Here is a 15900-nt window from a genome sequence, read left to right as displayed (position 1 = left end):
ACATTTTTGATGACTTGTAAGTTTCAACTCAACTAGGACTACCTTTGCAAATGTGCAGATAAGCGCAGGTGTGCTACGTAAACGTTTCTTTGTTCTGGTTTCCTCTTCTACCTGTGTGTTCTGGCATAACAAGGGTGTATGCACGCCGATAGTACATATGTCACGCGTTTCATGAAAAATGTCAGTTTCGAGTAGCATTCGTAAGCGAACGAGGTAACGCTTTAATTAAAATTAGATTATAGGGTTTTACGCGCCAGAACCAGGATCTCATTATTAAACACGCTGTAGTGGGAGGCGGCGAATTAATTTTGACCACCTGGGGTTCTTTAACGTGCACACAACTCTTAGTGGAACACTTAAATGAATCCTGGAGAGCTTTGCCTGGCGGCATGTCTAGCACATGGTGCTCCGGATGCATGCGATAAAATTATGTGCAGAGCGCACGTCACAGACACATAGCTTACATAAAACATCGCGACATTTCCTATCGGCTCCAGTATCAAAGAGCGCCTGCGGATAACTCTTCGAAGCGCGTGACGCAACAGCCGAGAAAGACAAACGCTCCGTTCCAAGCGCCGAGAGCTGCGAAGCCCCGAGAGCACGCGCGCAACGCAGAAAAGCCAGCTTTACAGGCGAGCGCGATCTCGCCCACCATCTCGGCGCTTCGGCATCACCGAGCGAACTGTGGAAGAGAGACGCAGCTCGGCTCGGCGAAGCCCGGCGCAGTTCCCCGGCCGTTCCCCAGGCGGCGACACAGGAGGAGGCGCTCGTCTCCGCCTCCGCACCCTTGCCTCTTCCTCCCTTTCGCGAAGCTGCACGGAGGGTGCGGGGAAAGGTGAATCCTCGCCCATCAGTTGGTTCGGACAGTTGAGAACCTCCTCGCGCTCAATCATCTGTCCCCTCTGTCTCCTTTTTCCTCTCCACTCTCCGGAGCACGGGAGAGATGGCACGGGGAAAAAGCGGCGCCCAGAAAGAGTTCAGGCGCAGTTCTAATCGCGAACGTGCGCCGTGTGGTCGGCGGGAAAGCTCGACGCCTGAGCGTGTGCTCCATCCCGTGTTTGTGGTGTGTGCTTCTGCCGGCGACGAAACCGAAGCCTGCCTCTCGAAGTCGGCGTCGTTGCATTCTAGGTTTTCTTTTTCTCTTTCTCTTTACTCTATTCCCGGTCAGGTTCTCAGACACCGACGGCCTATCACTCTCTCGAATTGCGCCTGCGAGCCGATCAAAGCGCGCATTCGAAACTGACGTTGAGAAAACAAGTGCTTGGTGGCAAGGTTGCGCAGAAAAGAAAGAAAAAGTGAAGTCCGAGGCACGACGTTAACAGCAACGGTTACAACAACGGTTCGGCGAGAGCGGTGTTGAGAAAGCCGAATCGAATCAATCTCATTCCCTTAAGGCTCTGCGCGGCCTGTGACGGATCGAGCGGCGAACAGCGTCGCGACGACGAGGACGCGGATCCGCCAAGGCATCACTTGGAAAGCGGGTGACAGCCCGGCCGGTGGCACGAGAAATTGAACGACAACGACGCTGTGTGGAGAGATGACGTTTTGAGTGGAAAGCCTGTCGGCCGCGGCGCGTCGTCTGCTGCTGCAGCGAGCGGCACCACGCGTTCTCCGTTAGTGACACGCGCATCGTCTGGTCATCCCTTCTTGTCGTCTGCTCAGCGGCCGTTTGCATCTGCTGATGCTCCTGTGAGGATGTGTTGATATGTGCCTCCCCGAACTCGGATATACCTAACGTCGGGCTGAAGGCGGCCGTCGTGTGCCCGCATCGGCGGGCTCGCTCAATAACGGCGAAAAGGTGAGCGCCCTACACTTGCATTGTGTCTTTTTTTCGTTAAACGGAAGTTGTTATTACTTTGGCAGCGGATGGGACATGTCGCGTTCGCCATCTCTAGTTCTTTAATAAAGTAATCCTTTCATTTCTGTCAAGTGGAAATTTTTTCTGTCGGTGAAAGGACGATGAGATGGCAATGTGAAACATTCGGTGGAACCGCAATTGATCTCTGCCGTCCTTTCTGCCAATATATATATATATATATATATATATATATATATATATATATATATATACGCACACAATTGCTTGCAGTGCGATATACAATCTAGAACCGTCTAGATACCTTGCGAAGGAGAATTCGGAGCACCTGAATCTTTAAAAGTGCCCATGTAATTATTGTTATTGCCACAATAATTGCGGTGCCATGTAATCACATTTATCTTGATTATCAAACGGTACCCCACTTGATCTAAAGTTAATCATGTATTGCCGGAATAGAGTGAAAATTTAGTAGTGGATATTTTCAAATATTCCTCTTTTAGTGCGGAATCACAATTGCCGTTGCCGTGTCATGGTGGTGGTGGTGAATTGTAGCAACAGGCGGGTTTAGCCTGGCGAACAAGGCCGACAATTGCTCCACCCGAGCGTCTCGCACAATACCGCTGAAGGGTTTCACCATATGTCCATCAAACCAGTCGCTCTTAAGAATTCGATGAGGAGACGTGAAGTTTCTTTGCCACGTATAGCCATCCGAAATTTAAGTGATGATCTGCACCTGTATGTCAGACGAAAAAAAAAAGAAAATAAGACAGCGCCAGACCTGTGCCATCCATAAGTACTAAACCAACGGCAACTGCAGAAATCGTATGAGCAATGTCGCACGTAACGTTTGGCGATGTTGTGCTGGCGTGTTTCTTGCAATAAAATTTGTTATTGGTAATCTATGCCGACTACATCGCTCTGACAATCGAATATCGATTACGATTGGCTGAGCTGATAGTATGATGATGTTGTCACAGGGTCTGGCCAAAAGGAGGCCGAATACCGTGTATACATGCTATCTATCCAAGACGAGTGTGTTCCAGTGTCAGAGAGAGAGAATCAATATTTACTTTTGGTGTGAACTGTTTAAGGCTGAGCGATCAAAGTGCTCACTTGTGAACCTTTAATTTTGCTTCACACTTGACACATAAAGTGTCACGTTGGATATCGATGCCCTAATGTACGATTTCACGCATACGGTGGCCATTTTTCAAACATTTTACTGTGTCATTTCTAGTCACACAAATCCTTACAATGCGCACCGCTCTCGTGCATTCAAAACATTACTTGGCTTCGAAAAGCATCTGTCGCATTTTTTTTTTACAAATGAAGCAAACAAACATTCGAAGAAATAAATAATAAGGTGCAAGGCGGATGTCTAAGAGTCCAAGTGTGGCTTCAGAAGAAGGAGCTTATGTAGAGCTTTCGATCGATAAATGCGCGATGCTTTTGTGAACAGCCAGAACAATGCGCGCACGCGCACGTACTCATCACTGCTCACTTCATCCAAACCGAATGCAGCGAGTCACTGGGATTCCCCTAACTTTTTCCTCCCCTATACTTCTCACGTGACTAGCAGGAATATCGTTGCTTTCCTCGTTAACGTATAGAACGTATATTACTAGCGCCCGAAATACCCAAGTCTAGGATATTCATTACAGAAGAGCAATTTTAGTTTCTCATAATGAGCAACTATCAATATTTGGTTTCGAAATGGAAACGATCGATATTTCTTCCCAATTTGGATGCGCGAAACGAAAAGCAGATCTCCGAACGAACTCGTAATCGCGGGAATTCGAAACGAAAATTAAATTTATGTAAAGCTGAGATTTCGAAGCAACCTGATCACCGGTAGACTTTGTGTGGCAAAACATATTGCAGGCACCCCTCCTTCCCGCCTTCAGGCACTCGATTACTCATACTGCTTTACTGATTACTGATTACCGCTTTAATGATGCCACTAAAATATGATACTCTGCACCATGATACTATTATTTTAATAATACTACAAAGGCTTTAGTACGAGGCAGAATGGTAATCGTACAAGTTTAGAGTCCGAGCAAGCAGGAATAAACGAGGCGCAACTAACATCAAACTGTTAAGACAACATTGAGGGATACATCATCATCATTCTCATTATCGGCAAATTTTGTGTCCACTTCAATACGAAGGCCTCTCCCAGCGATTTCCAATTACCCCTGGCTTTCGCTAGCTGATTCCAATTTGTGCCCGCAAAATTCCTAATTTCATCACCCCACCTCGTTTTCCGGCGTCCTCAACTGTGCTTTCCTTCCCTTCGCAACCATTCTTTAACTCTGATGGTCAGCCAGTCATCTGCCCTACTGATTACATGACAGCCCGCCCAGCTCTATTTTTTTTTTCTCTTAATGTTGACTAGAACATCGGCTACCCCGTTTTCTCCCTTATCCACACCGCTCTCTTCCCATCTCTTATCGTTACGCCTGCATTTTTCGTTCCAGCGCTCTCTGCGCCATCTTTATAGCTTGTTCTTGAGCTTCTTTGTTAACCTCCAAGTTTCTGCACTTTGTGTTAGCACCGGTAAAGTGGACTTATTGCACACTTTTCTTATCAACGACACTGGTAAGCTCCAAGTCAGGATTTGTCAATGCTTGCAAAGTGTCGTGTACAGATGTAAGATGGAGCGCAGGGATGGTCCCCACGATTCTGCAGCTAACAATTTAAACATATTCACAATACAAATGAGTTTTTTCTTCGCGTAGGAAACATGGAAACTCCAGGGGAGGTCGCGATCCACAATAACGCCTGAGAATTTGTGGGTTTTCTTGTACGCAGTTGACTGGCCCTCGACGCACACCGGGTAGAAAGACATCGGTTTTCTTGTAAATGCCACTATATAGTGCGCATTTTTCTGTAGATATCGCGAGACATTTGGGGCCAACGTATGCCGCTGTTAGTGTTGCGCTTTCTGTATTCTGGCGTGCACTTGTGGCTTTGTAACGCGGACGCCCAGATACAGATATCGTCAGCGTAGGGCAAGAAATTAGCCGTCTGTGATATAGCATTTCGGCGAGCCCCACTAGAACGACATTGAAAAGAGTCGGGCTCAACACTCCGCCTTGTGGGACACTACGACTGGGGATATATCTATTTGCCGCGGGTCATCCTCTATAAGGACAAACGCAGCTCTCCGTGAGAGATTGCTCCCAATCCACCTAAAGACCTGCAGTCTCAAGAGCTTGGACAATGGCTTCGTAGGTTACGTTGTCGTAGGCACGTTTTACGCCTAAGAAGAGTGCCACAAAGAGGCGCTTAGTAACTTTTTGACAATAAACAGAGAGAGAGAAAAAACGGGGAGGAAAGACAGGGAGGTTGGCCAATGTAAGTACCGGCTGGCTACCCTGTGCTGGGTAAAGGGGTAAAGCGAATAAAAGGTAAAGAAGAAAGGAAAATTCAAAATAATTCACACAATAACGCGATGCTACGCGCTACAACATTAGACGCAAAATTATAGATGGATAAGCAGATGAACAGGTATAATAAAATATCATTCGCTGAATGCAATTAAACGTCCGCTTTCCTTCTCGGTGAAAATAAGTTGACAGGGCTTGAAATATGAACAGTGATTAGGATTTTTGCAGCTTCTCTGGACCTCTTGCGTAACACTTATATAACAAGGCTTATCCCAATAGGGTGGGCACGGTTAGTGCTCCTTGTACTTTTTTTTTACCTGCAAAAAAGGCGCAGCACATATAGTAATTATGGCCACGTAAGCCAGCTTACCTGCTCTTAAAAGCCCAGTGGAGCTCGGTGTACGCTCTTACGAAACTCAGTTTGCTGCGTCATTCGGGTATTTATTTGTTTAATCATTCGGGACTCGTATTCACAAAGCAGCTGATATCCTGGAATTATTCGTGAAAACACGCACAAGCGAGTCACGATAACTATGATATTATTACGAAAGGCTGCCAACCACTATAGCAAAGAGTTTGACAATGGTGATGTTTATTCCTACCCAGATCTTTCTCTCTTGTTTTTCCGCGTTGTTCTTGCTCTGGTATTTGTTTCGATCAAACAACAGCTCGGTCGGATGACTCCCGACCTGCTATGAGTGCTTTCAGGAAGTGAAATTGAACCGCGCCATTGTTTAACAATACGAACCGCGCTATTATTATGAAGCTTCTCGCTTTTCCCGTGTTGAATTGGCGTATTCCTTCTGCTTACACAACCAAAGGGCTTCTTTCAAAGCTCTAGCGGTATAACTTGTGCAAAACATAATTCATGAGCACACTGTGTTTTCGTGTGTGTGTGTGTGTGTGTGTGTGTGTGTGTGTGTGTGTGTGTGTGTGTGTGTGTGTGTGTGTGTGTGTGTGTGTGTGTGTGTGTGTGTGTGTGTGTGTGTGTGTGTGTGTGTGTGTGTGTGTGTGTGTGTGTGTGTGTGTGTGTGTGTGTGTGTGTGTGTGTGTGTGTGTGTGTGTGTGTGTGTGTGTGTGTGTGTGTGTGTGTGTGTGTGTGTGTGTGTGTGTGTGTGTGTGTGTGTGTGTGTGTGTGTGTGTGTGTGTGTGTGTGTGTGTGTGTGTGTGTGTGTGTGTGTGTGTGTGTGTGTGTGTGTGTGTGTGTGTGTGTGTGTGTGTGTGTGTGTGTGTGTGTGTGTGTGTGTGTGTGTGTGTGTGTGTGTGTGTGTGTGTGTGTGTGTGTGTGTGTGTGTGTGTGTGTGTGTGTGTGTGTGTGTGTGTGTGTGTGTGTGTGTGTGTGTGTGTGTGTGTGTGTGTGTGTGTGTGTGTGTGTGTGTGTGTGTGTGTGTGTGTGTGTGTGTGTGTGTGTGTGTGTGTGTGTGTGTGTGTGTGTGTGTGTGTGTGTGTGTGTGTGTGTGTGTGTGTGTGTGTGTGTGTGTGTGTGTGTGTGTGTGTGTGTGTGTGTGTGTGTGTGTGTGTGTGTGTGTGTGTGTGTGTGTGTGTGTGTGTGTGTGTGTGTGTGTGTGTGTGTGTGTGTGTGTGTGTGTGTGTGTGTGTGTGTGTGTGTGTGTGTGTGTGTGTGTGTGTGTGTGTGTGTGTGTGTGTGTGTGTGTGTGTGTGTGTGTGTGTGTGTGTGTGTGTGTGTGTGTGTGTGTGTGTGTGTGTGTGTGTGTGTGTGTGTGTGTGTGTGTGTGTGTGTGTGTGTTTGTGTGTGTGTGTGTGTGTGTGTGTGTGTGTGTGTGTGTGTGTGTGTGTGTGTGTGTGTGTGTGTGTGTGTGTGTGTGTGTCAGGACGAGCTTCTTAACATTCTTGAAGCATTTTATAGTTGGTGACAACTTAAAGATTACAAACAAGTTCCACCCACAAAAACACAGTGTAATTATCCTTCACCTTGGCGAAGGCTAAGCAGCTTATCGGCCTTCTACGATTTCTACTTTTTTCGTCACACGCGCTCTCCTTAGCAGAGTGGAATACCACACATGCAAGGCGCACCAGAATGCACAAACTAAACCGTTCGTTGCTACTCAGACTACCGGCCAGACTGCGCCGACGCGAAGCGCCCCTTCTGTGTCGGTTGTGACTGGCAGTTGCCTACACGAAAGCGTATTTAGCACTAATTGGAATGGCTGATAGTCCTGCGTGGGATGTTCGCAGATGCGAGGAGAACATTGACCAATTATTGTGTCACGGTCATCAATCTGAAGCACAAAGACAATCAATGTCCAACACATTCAACTAGGTGATCGTCCTCTGAGTGAACAGACACCAGTAGAATACCGTCCCTGCTGATCACCGGCTCAAAAAGCAGTGGAATAACTTGACTTGGCTTTGACTCTATTACTTTCCGTGCACGTCTCTATACTCTTTCCCTCTCCGTTCTGTCTCTCTTCCCCTTCTCCCTTCCCTCAGGGTTGGTTAGCCAATTGGACTATTGACTGGTTAACATCCCTGCCTTTGTTATCTCTCTTTCGTCTCACAGCTTGTTTCAAGAAGTTACGAACCTTTTCCTGGCTTTCCAAAAAAGAAAAAAAACAATCGGTAGTGAGCATCCGTACTGTTCGGTCTCAGCTTGTCCTCGGTCGTTATAATCTTTCTTGCTTTTTTCTCGCTTCAAATATGAGCCCAGTTACCCTGCAATGCACGCTACTTCAATTATAACATCTCTTTATTCGTTAGCACAAACAAGGTTAGACTCTCCGATCCAATCCCTCCCCCTTTATTCTCTCTCTCTTTCGGCTGCCTCTATTTAGAATTCAGGTCACTGCGATTAGTTAGTTGTTTTCATCACGAGAACACAATGCAAGCACACAGCTTTGTTGCTTTGCAAATCGTTTTATCTCCTTTACAGTGGCGCACAATGGTAATTGTTAGTTCGTGATGTCCAAGGGCCAGACCTCTCAGCGAGGGAGCGCGAGAACGAGGTCATCGAAAATCTCCAGAACTTGGCCGGGCGCGTTCGGTATAGCCAGCGCATACTCAATGCCAAGACCTTATAGTGATAACAACATTGCGCGTTATTAAGCTGCATTTTGCCTGGCATGCGGTCGTGCCGTCACGACCAAACTCGCGGCGCCTAAAAACTGGACGAGTTGGTCTCGTCGCACGGAACCTTGGACCACATTCACGGAGCCTTCCCTATGTCAGAAACTTAATTACGGTTGGCTTACGTTGCTGCCCGTTGCAGTTAGGCTTGCCAGTATGGTGGCATTCCGCATTAAGAAATTTATTTTGCCACGGCTGAAAGAATACAGAGATTTCTTTTTTTTTTCTAGGAATCTATTGGCTGTCGTGCTATACTGCGTTTCACTTGTCTTTTCCATCCCAATCTCGTTCCTTCATCTCTCATCATAGATATTACACGAGGAGTAGCGTTCCATGGTCGATGTTGACCATGCTCATGGTCATGGTTCATTATAGTTCCCCCCCCCCCCTTTTTTTTTTCTTTTGGTCGCTTCTTTTGTTAATTCCAGTGCGCATGTGCAGTCTGACCTAACTGATTCATCCTGTCTAAAAGATCACATCTGAAAGCTAGCGCCCGTCCTCATTACTTTCTTGTCCTTGTTCTGCGCTGCCATTATTATGAGGAATAATTACCGACGAGTCCTGTTATAAAAGTTAATTTATAAGCTCTCCAGTTCTCGTTGAACATTCTCTCTCTACAACCCTACTGACAATTAATAAACCATTTCGAGTGGCACCAGACCACGTATATAAGTGCACTCTATAGGCCAAATTCAAAAGCTTATGGAACTTTGTAAAATATTTTGACTCATTTGGGCCAAGCTAAAGCGCCCGGTTCAAATAAAATTTTCGCTTTGGCGAACACAAACTTCGTGTACACATGTATGTTCAATGCACTTGGGAACTTACAGACAACTGTTGTCTAGGGATTCTTCTTTCGTTTCTTTTTTTTTTAGGTTATGCATAAAAGCAAAAACGAGAATCGATACAGCGGCAATAGTCTAGCACGTCTCTGGACAGTTTGTCTTTTACATTTGAAGGAATGTCTGTGCTTTAACGCATGCATGCACGATTCGCTTGAACGCTACACAGTTTACTGCGATGAAACCTGGATTGGTTGGAACAATACAGCCGTCCGGCAAGGCTGAGCAATCGTTACCAAGGAGTGTACTTGTGAAATCGCTCGCCTGATTGAGGAAGACAGCGTCCTTGCAATGGAGTTGTGAGTGATTTGTTTTTCAGTGATCGACATTGGTTCTATACCTCTGTACGCAGCTTGAAGCGTCACGGTCAGAAACGCACAGTGTGGCACACAATGTTCTTGAAGACACAGCCAAACATCTTCACATTCCGTCATTAGCATATCTGTTAGAGAGCAATTAAAGTCAAAAGCAGCTATACATTACCCGCGACGCGCGTCCATGAGCTTACCTGTGTCATCATATAGCTTTCGCCATGCAGTTTGAACACTAGACTATACAGTATCATTCCCTTCCATGGTGCGCGAAACTGGTCTCTCTCTCTCTCTCTCATCCTACACCCTTTCCCAGTGCAGGGTAGCAAACCGGACGTGCGTCTGGTTAACCTGCCTGCCTTTCTAGTCTTCTATTTCTATCTCTCGCTCTTTCTCCCGCACACGGAAATGTCAAAAGATCTGCCAAGAATTAATTTGGCTGCGAAATTCGAAACCATCATTACAGCGAAAGGTGGGCAGTCTCGAGTAAACATTCAAGCTGAAGGAGTGCAATCAGCGACACTCTGAAGAAGTACATAAAATACAAAAACGTATCGCGAACTTCTCGCTAGGCCGCATTAATACCTGACGCATCGTCGTTTCACTCGGTGGCATTGCGATACTAACGATGATTCGCGCCGTCCTGGCAACGGTCGTTCCCGCGGAGCATCCGCAATACCCCCATCATTATTAAAGGGCGCGCAGCTCAACTGGGACGACCTATACATATAAGAGGGCGCCAATTTCGCTGAAAAAAAAATATATATATACACGCTTCGGCGAACACAAACTTCGCGTATTCAAAGCCGCTCGATCGCGAACTTGCAGACGCACGGCGCAGCCGCGCATGCACGGGTCTCGCGAACTTGCAAATATTTCATCGGAACGAACCATCGCCAACTCCTTCGCCCCCTCCTCATCCCCTCGCGTCGCGTCGCAACTTTGCGAGCAGGCGTTCGACAAGCGAGCTTCGTCGAGTAATCCTCCCGGCGGGGCAATCAAACGAGGGAGAGCGAAATTGTCCGCGGCGACGGCGGCGACGTTCTCAATCAAGCTGCGTGCGCAGTCTGTATAGCCGGCCCACGGCAGCCTGTTCACCACGCGCACCTGAGCGCTGAGCACGCGTCGGCAGTTTGCAGCGGGAGTCGTTTCGATGCTCGGACGAACGAGCTTTCCCGACCTGCGCGTCCGAATTCCCGCTTTCATCCCCCGGTATACGTGCGCTGTATAGGGCGGCAGCGCATAACGCGCCGTCGGTATCTCTCCCCGCTTCCCCAATGGGCATCGTCCTTTCCAACCATTCCCCGGCCTATTAATGACTCTCGTAATTAGGCGAGTTTGCCGGCTATAGTCGTCGTGCCAGACAGTCGAACCGACTCTATGCGCACTCCGCCTCACCAACTGTGTGCAGTGTGGCGAGAACGACGAACTGGAGCAGCCAATCAGGAACGAGAAACCCGCGTTCTCTAGTATCTCACTGAAGAAAGAAGATTGGTGGCATCGCCCGTCGTTTTCTTTTTCGTTTTATTTTCTAATCTCTCCGTGATAGTTCATTGGACATCATGCAGCTTAGAAACACACACCACGACACTGACGTAAAAAACCGCTCATATTGCCAATGTTTCTCTATGGGAGAGACACGCAAGAACTTATTAGGATATACTCACGGTGACAGCTATGGCAACGCCCGGAGTGGCAGCGGAACAGAAATAAATACAGATAAAAAAAATTATGTGAATCGTTAAATCAAATTACTGAGAGCCAACTGCGACACGTTGCGTTTTTCGTTGGAGGGGCTTAAGACCTGAGTGCCGCGCATCTGTGTGATACGATATGCGAACAAACCCAAATTCACACGACGGTCGTTCCATTCAAGGGGCGTCAGCCGCGCGAGGATTAGCGGCGAACAGTTGCGTGCGGGGTGACAAGCTGCAATGGGATCTCGTTCTTGGCTTGGCGGGGCCCTGTCAGGGCCCTTGTGTTCTAGTTCACTGCACGGATTTGATGATGCCGAGTACACGCGTATGCGCGCACGCTTACGCGCATGAAGCTCACGAGCGAGAGAATTCCGGTTGCTCCTAACAAGCCACCGATGCCGGCGGCGGGAGCCTGCATCTATAGGGACAACTTTTGCACAAACGAACGCTTGCAGACTCTCCCAATTTGGGCGCCGGCGCAGACGCCCAATCTCTCCCGCACCGCCTGGGCACGTGTTAGCCCTGTGCATTACGCGTCGATGCAAATGCAAACACGAGCCAGTGACGCGGGAGTTTTTAATCTCTCGCACGTTGTTCGCCCTAGCAGTGCACGGGGGGTGGCACTAGCAGGGGGGTGGCTCATGTCCCGTGCCGCGCTATACGCTTATTAGTCGCGCCGGACGGGATAATGCCGCGTCGAATGGTGTTTGCTTTTCAGACAGGAGGAGCTGTAAGTGGACGCGATGCCAATCAGCGCGGCCAAAATCATATCCGTGCAGCAAGTGCAGCGATGTTACCGCCTCGCTTTGTCGATGCCAGTCTTACGAGCGTCACGACTCAACGCTGGCATATGTGCAGCTTTACTCGCAAAGGGAAGCTGTCTGATAATCCTGATTACGCACTGGAGGCCAAGAAAATATTCCATATATCGGAAGCTTCGGCTGCGCGCCTGTCTCGCCGAAAAAGAATGATCAAAGCGGACCAGCCATGCTTGGCCGGTGTCTCCTCGACAAATTAATTACCACCCCTGGGCTGCGCTTAAGCGTAAGGCCTCACTTTCGAGTTTCTTACCAAACGTGAAGATTTCTTTCATTCCTTCCATCCTTTCTTTCTTTTCTTTTTCTTTTATTTTTGTTTTTTTTGGGGGGGGGGCGGGGGGGAGCTTCGCTTTGGCCATCAAGATCAAAGAGGACTCGAACATTTGTCATTTGTTTTCACAGCGACACATGCAAAGTGCACTTAATCTATTATCCGTAGCCTATCTCGCAGTTATCATGATGGTAATTATGTTCAGTTGGCGGAAGTCGTCGGAAAGGAAAACTATTTTTCCTTGCATAAGTTTTGATACCGCGTCGTCCGCGAGCCGTCGTTAGGGGCGCCATATAGCTATCATCTTCATTGCACGTGTTATGTCGTGTAGACGAGTCTCGTCATCGTTGTCCTGCCGCCCTGCTGTGGTCGTCGTCAGGTCAGTTATATACGTATCCGGCAATATCGTGTCATTTGGTGTTTTCGCACATGCAAACGATGGTTTCTAATCGTCGCACCGTCTATCCTTTACCTTTCGACCTAACACGACGCTCACGTTGCCAGCGTTACGGAACCTCCGCCTTTCTCCTTGAATAAACTCACTTCTGCCGCTATGTTCCCGACTCGGCTGGACCTGTGTCCATCTATGTGAAACAAGAAAGCACAACACAGCCGTCATCGGGATAGTCGTCGCGGTTATCGTCGTGTCGTCGCTGTTTTTGTACCGTCGTCGTCGTTTGCAGCCATGTCGACAGGAAGGAAGCACCGCGAGCGATCGCTCCTGTCTTGTGGTTTCTTTTCACATCGTTTCGCGTCTCGTCACTCCAATAACGCTTGTTACCTATCTCTCTTTACTGATACTATGACCCATTCCCGCCAGGAAATATGCTGCTACAAAGAGACGTTCCTCGCACATATTGGCCCGAACACCAAAGAAATGTGTTCAGACCAGCACGCGGAGGGTGACACGAGGTGTCGTCCCCGGCACCGATCTTCCCACCCCCGAACCGGGCTTTCTGTTAAAACGGTGACCTTATACTACTGAATGTGCTCAGTTGAAATCTTTATAATGAACTGCAGAAATGGTGTTATTGTTATGGCGTACGCTTGATGTCAATTCTCTCTGTCCCTTTCACGCATAGTCCGTTCTCTGTGAGAACCAACAGTGGGAAAGAAATGAAAACGAATCCGAGAACATGACGAAGCGCGGTACTACTCTTGCTTAATGTTTTGTTCAAAGAGAGCCCTTGCTGTTCAGTTAGCCTATTCCACTGGTTTGCTGTTCAGAAAAAAAAAAGTTAGCATACGTGTTCGTCTTGGTTTGGTACTGTATATGATCTTGCAGTAACGGCCATTATACGCCTTGAAATAAAGCGAGGTTCATTTAGACAGATTCCTTCGTTAATTCCGGTCTTACTGGGGTATATTACATATACAAGCTTCACTCTCGGTTTTCTGCCTCTGTCGGTCAGCGATGCGCCAAGAATCTCATATTTCATAGCCGTGCAGCTCTCTCTCTTTCCTCAACACCGCAGGACGAACCTGGCAGCTCGGTTTCGTATTTTCTCTATGAGCACAAATGCGTGTAACCTCGGCGGGTTCTCACATGGTGAAGCCATGCTTCAAGATTGACCGAATCCAAGACGCAGCCATTTCGTGCTTGGATCCTTTTCTCCTTACTGGCTCACTCGTGCAATCCGAATTCTCGTCGCAAGGGGGTCGGATATCCTCGCAGACTATTACCGAACTCCGCGGGGCTCGCACTTTGTGCAGTGAGTAGCGGCTCCCTCTTGTTTCGGGGGTCTCAATGCGGGCAGTCGTTCGCGAAATTGAGGAATTCCCGGAAACGGCCCGGTCCGCAGTGCACCGTCAGGCCGCGGCACGGTATAAGCATTGTTCGCCGAGTGCGCTGCCATTCACACGCGCTTTGCGGGCGCTCACCCGCACACCTACTCACTCACCCCCCCCCCCCCCCCCACACACACACACACAAACTCCGACCTAGCGCCGGAGCACTAAGAGTCGGACACAAAGGACCGGGTGTCTCGAAGCGAAAACACGCGCAAGAATCGCTTCCGACTCCCGCGCCCGCTGTGAATGCAGCGTGGTCGAGGACTTATGGGGCGCCACCGTGCCGTTTTCTTTCCACGAAGTCGTGTTTATTCAGCGGGATCAAAACTGAAAGGTTCCGATCGCTAGCGTATCACTTTGCTTCGTTCTTCATTCTTGTTCTTCTTTTCTTTTTGCTTTTTATAAGTTCCTTTCCTGACTTTATGGACGGCCTTGAGGTCCTTTCTCTTTTCAAGGAAAAAAAAAATAACAGGAAGAGCTGTCTGCAGAATTTGACAGTACCTTTCAGGATCGTGCCTTTTCATTTTTCTTTTCTCTTCAATGGGTGTGCTGAGCGCGCCCCAAAGCCATGTCCTGCCTGATTTCTTTTATTTTTTTCATGACATGATTTAATACATAAATTTTTTGCATCAGCAGATTCAGTATAGGAGTAGCTTTGTACGCCTTCAGTGGTGACGCTAAAGAAGCAACCACATGAAGCGCATTTACGTCATACTTTACGCATATCGGAGACGGGTGTCGCGAGTCTATATCGCGCCGACCGCTTGTTCAATCCCGACTTAGTCCCAGCCGGTGTGCGTTTTATGCGTTACTGATTGCCGGGGGCGGCATCGCGCTACACGTATTAGAGCAGTGACATAGCAGCGATGCGGACAAGCCGACTCCAGGCAACCCTATCAGATAAAACTGGTGGTTGCGATGGTTGGAGATGGAGGTGGTTGCGATGGAGTTAGAAAAAACATTTCGAAGTCAGAAAGTTGCAGCTTTCTTATGCGCAGCGAAAAAGGCGTTTTGTTAACCCTGAATTAATTTAGGAAGAGAGAGAGAGAAGCGACCTTACTAAGAGCCTAGTGCAGTGCCTTTTTCTTACGTAAGTATTTCCCTAACTCAGTGACTGATTATCCTTTTTCTTATTCCAAGATTTTTTGAACTCCTTGACTTCGTTTTCTCATACATCAATGTGGGCATTTCGCCAAGCGCCCTAACGCGTCCATTACATTTGGCATCAACTGAAATGCATCGACACTAAATGCTCGCTGCTGCTTCTGCGCACATGTGTCTGTGTGTGTGTGTGTGCGCGCGTGTGTCTTTCCTGTCCTGACACGCATGTACACACACTGTGGAACTGCTTCTAAATCCTCTTCCTAATCGTTAACTCGCAAGGTACAACATTAGGCACTCTGTTTTCGTCTTCCGATGATAGCTATAGCTTCGCGACGATTGGTTGTAAAAAAGCGCAATATGAGCGAGTGAATTTGGAAGAAAGGCCCAATGGTGGGGGGGGGGGGGGGGGGGGAGTAGATTTCGTGCGCTGTCTTCGAGCTGAACCAGAGTCATGCCAGGCTTTATAATTGACGTATATTTGAGCCGAAGGCAACCGGTAGCATACACCAAAATGTCAACATAGTCCAATTGTGAGAGGTTTACCGGCGTGCTTTTCTTTCGCAGGGGAACGCATGGGGAAGGAGAGATAAGTGTTCTAGAAGGAGGTATAGGTTTGGTATGGATACCGAGCATAAAATATTTGTAGCCGTATAGGCGTTTTAGATGACGAGGACTGTTCGTCAGTATATAATTTGGAGAGATGAGCGCTTTGGTTGTGGAAGATATTCATCGGTGCAGAAGTCAAAGCTTGGAGGACACGCATAATTCATC

The 15900-nt window shown here is 47.9% G+C and overlaps 1 protein-coding gene across 1 annotated transcript in view; it reads left to right on the top strand.

The window, feature by feature from the left end:
• The first annotated feature begins 974 nt into the window (after positions 1–974).
• Tmtc2 (Transmembrane O-mannosyltransferase targeting cadherins 2) overlaps positions 975–15900 on the top strand; it is a 374186-nt gene continuing 359260 nt past the window's right edge. The window contains exon 1 of the mRNA XM_065454315.2: positions 975–1798. The gene's annotated coding sequence lies outside the window, so the exon portion shown is untranslated. The remainder of the gene's footprint in view (positions 1799–15900) is intronic.

This window comes from Dermacentor albipictus, chromosome 2 (assembly GCF_038994185.2).
Source record: "Dermacentor albipictus isolate Rhodes 1998 colony chromosome 2, USDA_Dalb.pri_finalv2, whole genome shotgun sequence".
Taxonomy (NCBI): domain Eukaryota; kingdom Metazoa; phylum Arthropoda; class Arachnida; order Ixodida; family Ixodidae; genus Dermacentor; species Dermacentor albipictus.
This window is presented reverse-complemented; position numbering and strand designations above follow the sequence as displayed.